At 42.6% G+C, this 9,131-nt stretch overlaps 1 protein-coding gene across 3 annotated transcripts in view; it reads right to left on the bottom strand.

Moving 5' to 3' along the window:
• LOC125287526 (transmembrane protease serine 9-like) overlaps positions 1-9,131 on the bottom strand; it is an 86,891-nt gene that overhangs the window by 35,108 nt on the left and 42,652 nt on the right. The gene's annotated exons all lie outside the window — the stretch shown is intronic.

The raw sequence follows: 9,131 nt of genomic DNA, 5'->3' as shown, positions 1-9,131 counted from the left end.
AGTTTCCAACATTTTGAATATTAGTGTCGGGTGAATTGAAATGTTCTCAAAGTAGCCTTATGGCTGAAAGCTGCTTGGGACCCCCCCCATCAAGCAATATAACCATACAAACGCGCTTCCTGCACTCATTGTTTCAAAAGGAGTAATTTTGTAATTTTGGCTTTGTCAGAACTGAAGAGCTGTGGACGGCACGGCAAGGTATGCCCAATGAAAATAAATTAACGCAACGCAACACAACACAACACAGACCCCGCTTCTCTCGCGTCGTCACTGACATGAACGAAACCACAGAACCCGCTTCTCTCACGGCGGTCACTGACAGTAACCTAGAATAAATGCATGGGGAAAACACTTCCCATGACAAAGACATCAATAAAACACTGAAAGTTAATATTTTGTCACTAGCAACATTCATCTTTCCTTTGTCAAATGTATTATGTTCCAAGTACCCTATGCGTAATTCTGCTTCATAAAGTTGAACAAATACATTTGCTTATTTCACAGAAAAAATAAATAGCCAGTCTACAGTGCAGAGTTGGTGGTTATAGTAAAACTTGCAGTGAACATACAAACAGGGGAAATTATTTCTCTTGCAGCTGAGTAGCCTCAGGTGCGCACGTAGACATAAGGCCGAACATGCAAGCGCCAATTAATCGTGCTCTCACGACAATCGCGCCGTTAAACTTAAATAGGTTAACATCACTCTAAGTTCGCCTTCAAGCAAAAAAAACGATGATTTGAAGACATCTGTTTCATTGGAAGGGGCAAGGGGTAGCAACAGGGCAACACAGAGACAGGCCCGATGGCAGGGCTGTTATGAGAGTATTAAAATATGGGATATTCTACGGGAAAACATTAAAACGGCAAAACAGCGGGAAAGTTAAAATACGTGATAAACACGGATAAAGTTGGCATGCATTGTTTCGGGTCCCCGTGCACAGGGATTATTTTCGTCATACTATTAATCACATTTGATTATTTGTGAAATTGTGCAAACAGGCGCAACACATTTGAAAAGGAAGGACTGGTATGCAAGCTCACGGAAAGATTGATTTAAGAACGTTATCACAAAGTGTGTGGCTGTGGCGCGGGCGGAAGACAATTGGCAGGGGAGGGTCATGTCTTTTTTAACAATTCTGTCGGAGGGTCATTGAACAATTTCTAGCAGGCAGAGAGGGTCATACAACTTCCAACTGAAGCACTCAAAATTCCTCCGGTGGCCCCCTTCAATAAACTAGATGTACCGCATAGCGGTATAAAATATGACCGCCGCTCAGTCCTGTACATCCGTTCCGCAAAAATAAATCACACTTCAATTTGTCTCCATATTTTACTCCATCCCCCACTCTTGAAACTTTTGTGTATGCTTGTTTGGCATGCCTGAGTGTGTGTGTGCGGCTGCACAGAAAGTAGCCTACTGGTGCTGAAAAGGTGAATAGATTGTAGAATAGCCAAAGAAGATGTAGCATTGTTATAAAACCTTTAAAATCTCTAAACAATCACAAGTAGGGCAGTTCATTACAGTTCATCCATTGCAACTGGATTGATGAAAGGTCACTTACACCTGTAGGCTACATTGTATTTGGGAAAAGCAAAAGGTATCAGCATAATGTTATTTATTTATTTATTTATTTATTTATTGTGTATTTATAAACAAAAACATCTCTGTCAGTTCCATGCCGTTTCAACAGCTATCAAAAAAACAAAGGTCATTTTGGATGGATGGATTTTTGTGAATGTTTCTTCTTCTACATAAGATTTTAGTCATCTTTAGTTCATGTAATACTTTATTGTCAATGCACAAATTAAGTAACAGTAGTCTGAAACGTTATTGTTAATGCACAAATTAAGTAACAGTAGCCTAGTCTGAAGCGAAATGCTGTTTTACATCTAACCAGTGGTGCAAATAACTGACATGTCCAAATGGGCCTTGATGAAATCGTCGCTAGACTGTTCATACACATTTTAACGGCCCAAAGTTGAAGAGCTTTTGTCCGTTATTGTTCGTGCAAAAAAAAATAGGCTGATTCATGTTCCCTGCATTGTGTAACTGAGGTCCATGGCTAGTCTGGCTTTCATCAGACCAAGCTCAATCTTTTAAGAAATCAAAAAAAATAAATAAGCGGGCAGATCAGGCTGGGTTCCCAGCCTAGTCCATAGGCACCCGATATTGTTTAATTTTTCGATTGAGATATACACGCTCTGGCTATTCTAAATGCAAAAATGCATCAGGGAGTTATGACAAAGCGGTAACTAACAAACTAGATCCTAATAGAAAGCTGTTAGCTTCCCTAAGCTACAGGTAGGATTATAAGGTAGGCCTATTTACAACATAAATTGTCAATAGGCTATGCTGGCGACACAAATTAAATCTCCTTTGGAAACCAATGGCTTACTTAAGCCTTACAGTATCAAGCCGGACTTAAACTGCCATATCGTGGGGAAAAATTGTAATAACATTCAAACAGCTCCATGAGTCAAGGAAAGCCCGAATGAAGTAGCCACTTCTAGATGGGACCCACTACACAGTAGCTTAAGGTGTGTTGCTAAAGCAGCCATAATGAAATGAAGGTGTCATTGTTTGGATACTTCACACACCGTGCTTTTAATTTCACAAGACTACAACTACCAAGCTGTAATCAAAGCACATCGATTCCCCTCTCACACCATGCACGACTTAAAACAAAATAAACAGGCGTCTCAGTCTCACGATGTATAGGCAAAACTGTATCAGACCGATTGTAACGTTGGTAAATCTTCCATTGCACAGAATGATTTTTTGTAGCGTGCAATAAATGACAGTCGAAAGATACAAACAGTGCTGCTATCAATTTGCTTGGTATAACCGCATTTATAGTTTTCTACAAATGCAATCAATCAAATGCCTCCATCACTCAACTAAGCTAACGGTAACATTACCTAGGTCCTTATTGATATTACAAGATTAACGTTGTACCTGCAGTAAAAACCAAGCATGTCCGATAAACATCCTCAGATTTATTTTACTTCAAGAAGAAATGGGAATTACACTTCATGTGAACATCGTCCTATCCTTATTAGATGTCCGCTCTGCGGTAAATTACAGTCCTTGTAGGGCGTCCATTGTTTTTTCCAACCCACTTTAACTTCCAACAAAATTACGTCTCACTGCAACGATCGCCATCTAGTGGACAAACCGACTACTTATCGCCAATACTGAAAATGCAGCCATGATGATGATGATGAATATTTATTTTGGCTTTCTTTTAATCCTACTGAATTTGTAATTATGTATCGGGCCGTTCTAATACCGATAGTATGTGGGTGCCTGTGTGTGTGCATGTGTATATGTGTGCACCGCCATTTACAGGCCAATGAGTGGTGGTGGTCCCATGGCAAAAATGAAATTTTTCGTAAAAGTCTGGTGGGGCTACATACCCACCAAATTTCATGTACCCGGTGGTTGGTGTCGGGTATCAATGACCAAAAAATTCAGGGGAGTAGATGACGGAAAAATTCTTGAATTATGTGCATGTGTGCGTGTACAAATTTATGTTTATGTGTGTGGGTGTGTGTGTGTGTGTGTGTGTGTGTGTGTGTGCTTGTGTGTTTGCCTGCGTATGTGTGTTTGTGCATGTGCATGCATGCGTATGTCTACTGTGTGAGTATGTGTCATGCGTTATGATTACTGTAAATGTATGTGTGTGCGTGTGTATCTGTTTATGCACATGTGTGCACATGGAATAGGTTAACATGACCCCTGGAGGCAAACATTCGGAAAAATTGGTCATCCTAGGCCCCTACAGTTCTCAAGATATTCACAGAGAACTGTGTCTGCCCTACTCTCCTTCGGGGGTCCAGTCCAGCAGGGGGCTACAGATCAAAAACGAAGAATGGCGGTTCCATGCTATCCATGTGGGGGTACATGCCCACCAAGTTTTGTGTACCCGGTCTTTCAGTGTCGGGAATCCTTGTTGGTGTATGCGTCACTAAATGTACACATAAATTATTTTATTGTAAGACCCCCATGAACGAAAGTACACAAAACTTGGCATGCATTCGGAGGGTGTCATAATGATCCTACACTTTTAATTTCGTGCAGTTTTGACCTTGTCAGCCAGAGATATTGTGATGAAAACACCTAATTTTTTGCTTTTAATTTTTTTAACTAGGTGGCGCTATACATGAAATAAGTGGTAATGGGATGGGTTGACATGCCCCTTAAGACCAACATACAAAAAAAAAGGTGGACCTCCTAGGCCCTCACGGTTCTCGAGATATTCACAGAAAACTGTCTCCGGCCACCTACAGGCCAGTTGGTGTATAGTAACATAAATTAATTTATTGTGTGGCCCCCCATGGACGGAATTCCACAAAACTTGGCGTGCATACAGAGGGTGTCATAATGATCCTACAATTCAAATTTCGTGCAGTTTTGACTATGTTAGGTCACAGATACCTTCAATTACAACACCTCATTTTACTTTTTGTGTTTAACTAGGTGGCGCTATACATGAAATGAGTGGTTATGGAATGGGTTGACATGGCCCCTTGAGATCAACATACAAAAAAAAAATGGTCCTCCTAAACCCTACGGTTTTCAAGATATTCACAGAAAACTGTGTCTGCCCTACCCTCCTTTCGGGGGGTCCAGTCCAGCGGGGGGGCTACAGATCAAAACAAAAACGATGGTTCCATGCTATCCATGTGGGGTTACATGCCCACCAAGTTTCTTGTACCCCGGTCTTTCAGTGTCCCGGGAATCATTGGCGGAAATTTGGGCATGCGAAAAAAAAAAAAAAACCTGAAATAAACCTATATGATGATCGCAGCCATGCGCGGGCGGTCATAATAACGATCAGTCCCTAGATTGCTGCTGGGCTATATGTCTTGGTTCTGTTAACAACTCATTGTCAAGCGCATAGCCTATCTCCAGCGGTTGCATCCATTACAAACAAACATGCAATGTGAACGTCTGGGATTGGGGAGAGCACTAAATGCTCTACTGAATAAGCCGCGAAGTCAAACCTTTAAATGAAAAACACTCTTTAATAATCCAAAAAATAAACCGCTAATGAAGTAAACTTGTGACCATCAAAATGGTTTATCGCTTGTAACTCCGCGGATACCAGGGCGTAACAGGAAGGCATTTGGCTGAGCAACGGAGGTTAATATGCTCCATGTTTTGTCAAATGATGACTGTCTATCATCGTTGCACTCGGAGAAAAAAACCGGAATGTTTCATTAGTCCCAGTTTCAATCGTCGGTTGTAGGCCTACCTACTCAAAACGCAGATAGAACCTTATTATTCTAAGGTAGCGAAATAGCGTTCAGCATGATTCATGCCCAATTAATTCCCCCTGTTAAAGTGTTTGCCTTTGTAGTTTGGTTTCGTGATAGCCTATGATAAACGGCTTATGGCCAAATATGTAAAACGTTAAAATACAGTAGGCGATAAACCCGGAAAAGTTGACAGTGATTTTTTCCCTAATCACTTTGGAGGGTCATAGAAAAATGTATTGCTGGCGAGGGAGGGTCACGTCTTTTTTTGGACTAATGCTCCCAAAAACTCCTCGGTAGCCTTAAATAAATAACGAACAGTCCCTAATGAAGTAAACTTGTGACCATCAAAAATGGATTTATAAGCCTGTAACTCCGTGATAACAGGGCGTAACAGGAAGGCATTTGGCTGAGCAACGGAGGTTAATACTCTATATTTTGTCCAAATGATGTCTGTCTATCATCGTTGCACTCGGAGAAAACCAGAATGTTTAATTTGTCCCTGTCTCTCACGGCTGCAAACGGGTTCACTTCGCAGTTAACCAAATATTTCTTTATTAGGGCAGGGCAGGCATATTTCTGGCTATTACATTATTTCTAAACCAGTCTGCTAAAGTCTGTAGTGAAGTCTGTGTAGGGTTTTCCAGGCTCCATTTCTTCTTACGAGACACCCTGCTCACTTGAGCTATCTACCGGTTGTTTGGGTTGTTGCAGCGTCTCACTGGAAAAATACAAATTAAAGTCGCGTGATACCGCGTGATCCCACGCGCGGACCGCAAGTGAAGCTGGCCAAGTCGAAGCACTGCCCACTGTATTAACATTACACTGGTTAGTGTAGCCTATTAGTGTAGTGTATTAACACTACACTGGTTAGCATAGCCTATCAGCTAACACTACACTGGATAGTGTATAGATAGTAAGTATAAGTATATATACTTTTTTGATCCCGTGAGGGAAATTTAGTCTCTGCATTTAACCCAATCGGCACACAGTGAACACACAGTGAGGTGAAGCACACACTAATCCCGGCGCAGTGAGCTGCCTGCTACAATGGCGGCGCTCGGGGAGCAGTGAGGGGTTAGGTGCCTTGCTCAAGGGCACTTCAGCCGCGGCCCACTGGTCGGGGCTCGAACCGGCAACCCTCCGGTTACAAGTCCAGAGTGCTAACCAGTGGGCCACGGCTGCCCACAACCCTCAATACAATAGCCTATTAACACTACACTGGATAGCGTAGCCCATTAACACTACACTGGTTAGCTCAGCCTATCAGCTAACACTACACTGGTTAGCGTAGCCTATCAGCTAACACTATACTGGTTAGCGTAGCCTATCAGCTAACACTACACTGGTTAGCTCAGTGAACCCAGAGCGGTAGAGAAAACAGAAACTCCCGTAAGAGGCCGTGGAAAAAGATGCAGCCCACGACGGGCACCTCCAGCAGCACCAGTTTCTGGATTATGGGAGTTATGGGAGTTTTGGAACTGAAAACGTCCAATTACGTGGTCAGTAGTCAATGAGTTACTAGATTAAGCCCTCCAGCATCAGAAATACACCTCCTGCAATACAGCCATTCAGCATCAGAAATGCACCCCACCCTCCTGCAATACAGCCCTTCAGCATCAGAAATGCACCCCACCCTCCTGCAATACAGCCCTTCAGCATCAGAAATACACCCCACCCTCCTCCACCCTCCTGCGATACAGCCCTTCTGTACAGGTGTTTTGGAACTCTTGATTTTATGGCTCTAAGTGAGACGCATAATCTGTACTGGATGCTCTCCTCATTTCCTGAAACATCTCTTGTTGTTGTCAAAAACCTGTATAGTGACCCTTGATGACAGGTGCCAGGAACAGTGACTTTGGATTCCTGATAGAGGAGGTTACATTACACACACACACACACACACACACACACACACACACACTTTATCTTAGATAAGGGCCTGAGGCTTTGTTGAGTCGAGAAACAGGAAAGAGGTGAACAGGTAAATAAGTATGTGAGTGTCTGTAGAAGGAAGTCGTGAGCTGTTTTATAAGTATAAGTATATCTACTCTTTTGATCCCGTGTATAAGTATATATACTCTTTTGATCCCGTGAGGGAAATTTGGTCTCTGCATTTATCCCAATCCGTGTATTAGTGAAACACACACAGCACACAGTGTACACACAGTGAGGTGAAACACACACTAATCCCGGCGCAGTGAGCTGCCTGCATCAATAGCGGCGCTCGGGGAGCAGTGAGGGGTTAGGTGCCTTGCTCAAGGGCACTTCAGCCATGCCTACTGGTCGGGGTTTGAACCGGCAACCCTCCGGTTACAGGTCCAAAGTGCTAACCAGTAGGCCACGGCTGCCCCTAAACGGCTTTTCAGACATGTCCTCCACACTACATGCACACACACACGCATGCATGCACACACTAGACCTCTGCACTCCATGCACACACACACACACACACAAACACACAGACACACACACACATATACACAGACACACATACACACACACACACACACACACACACACACAAAAACACAGACACACATGCACACACACACATGTACATACACACACACACAAGCACACATACACACACACACATATACACAGACACACATACACACACACACACACACATACACACACACACATAAAAACATAGACACACACACACACACACATATATACACACACGCACACACACAGCGGAGGATTTGTGTTGGTTTTTGGCCTTTTCGTCTATAGGGTGACAGGGACAAGGAAATGTTTCCCTTAGGGTACATTCAGACTAAGCGTCTTTTTCGCAGCTGCAGGCGTCCGTTTTACATTACAATACTATGATGTAGACCGTGTCAAAAAAGTCGTCGGCTTCTTTTAAAACGCAACAGCAACCGTCTTTTAGCTGCTTCTAGCGGAAAAACGCCATACGTCATGCTGTCTTTTTTACAGCTGACCAATCACAAGCAGATTACCTGTGGTTTCCCATGACAACAAGTAAAAAATGGAGAAGGTGACAGAACACCGGTCGAGAGACTCGTTTTAGTGTCTGAGCACAGGGAATTGTTTGACATAACTTCACAACTTTACCACAACATATCAAAAGCAATAGCCAACCACAATTTTCTCTTCCGCGATATTTTGTATTCACACCTAACGATAGTCACTTTGCCTATCGCAAAAAACGCTTCCGGCTGCTTTTTGGAACAAGAACGCTGGCAGATTTTTTTTTCAAACTGAAAAAACGGTCTGCATAACTTCTTTTGTCAGAAAAAGACGCTTAGTCTGAACGTACCCTTAAACAGGAAGAAACCTTGAGTACACCCTCAGTTCATAATGGACTTGCCGGACCTTGAGTACACCCTCAGTTCATAATGGACTTGCCAGACCCAGTTCAGCAATCCTTTATAAATTTGGACGTAATTTTCATAAAGATTATGACAATTTAGTAATTTCTTCGACATTACAATTGTAACATATTACAGAATGGCTGAGCGAGGTCCAGTTTTAGGTCAAATTTAGTGACTACACGATGTGTTGAAATGAAACGAAATGTCAATTTGAGGAGTTTGGAGCGAACAAGTGCTATTTTTGCACTTCCTTTCCCAGCTGTCAAGGTACTCTTAAGTCTCGTTATTAATGCAGTTTATCTAACATATTGAACAATATTGCAAAACACACACACGCATACACGCACACACACACACACACAGTGAACAATATTGCCAAAACACACACACACACACACACAGTGAACAATATTGGCAAAAGACGCACGGTTTTTCCACAGTGAGCAAAATTGACAAAAGAAGAGAGATTTTTTTGACAGTGAGCTGACTGGTAGCTTTTGCAAGACTCTTGGTTTGTATCACTGGTGT

The sequence above is a fragment of the Alosa alosa genome, chromosome 22 (genome assembly GCF_017589495.1).
Source record: "Alosa alosa isolate M-15738 ecotype Scorff River chromosome 22, AALO_Geno_1.1, whole genome shotgun sequence".
NCBI lineage: Eukaryota > Metazoa > Chordata > Actinopteri > Clupeiformes > Clupeidae > Alosa > Alosa alosa.
Note: the sequence above shows the minus strand (reverse complement) of the source record. Positions and strands in the feature narration are given on the sequence as shown.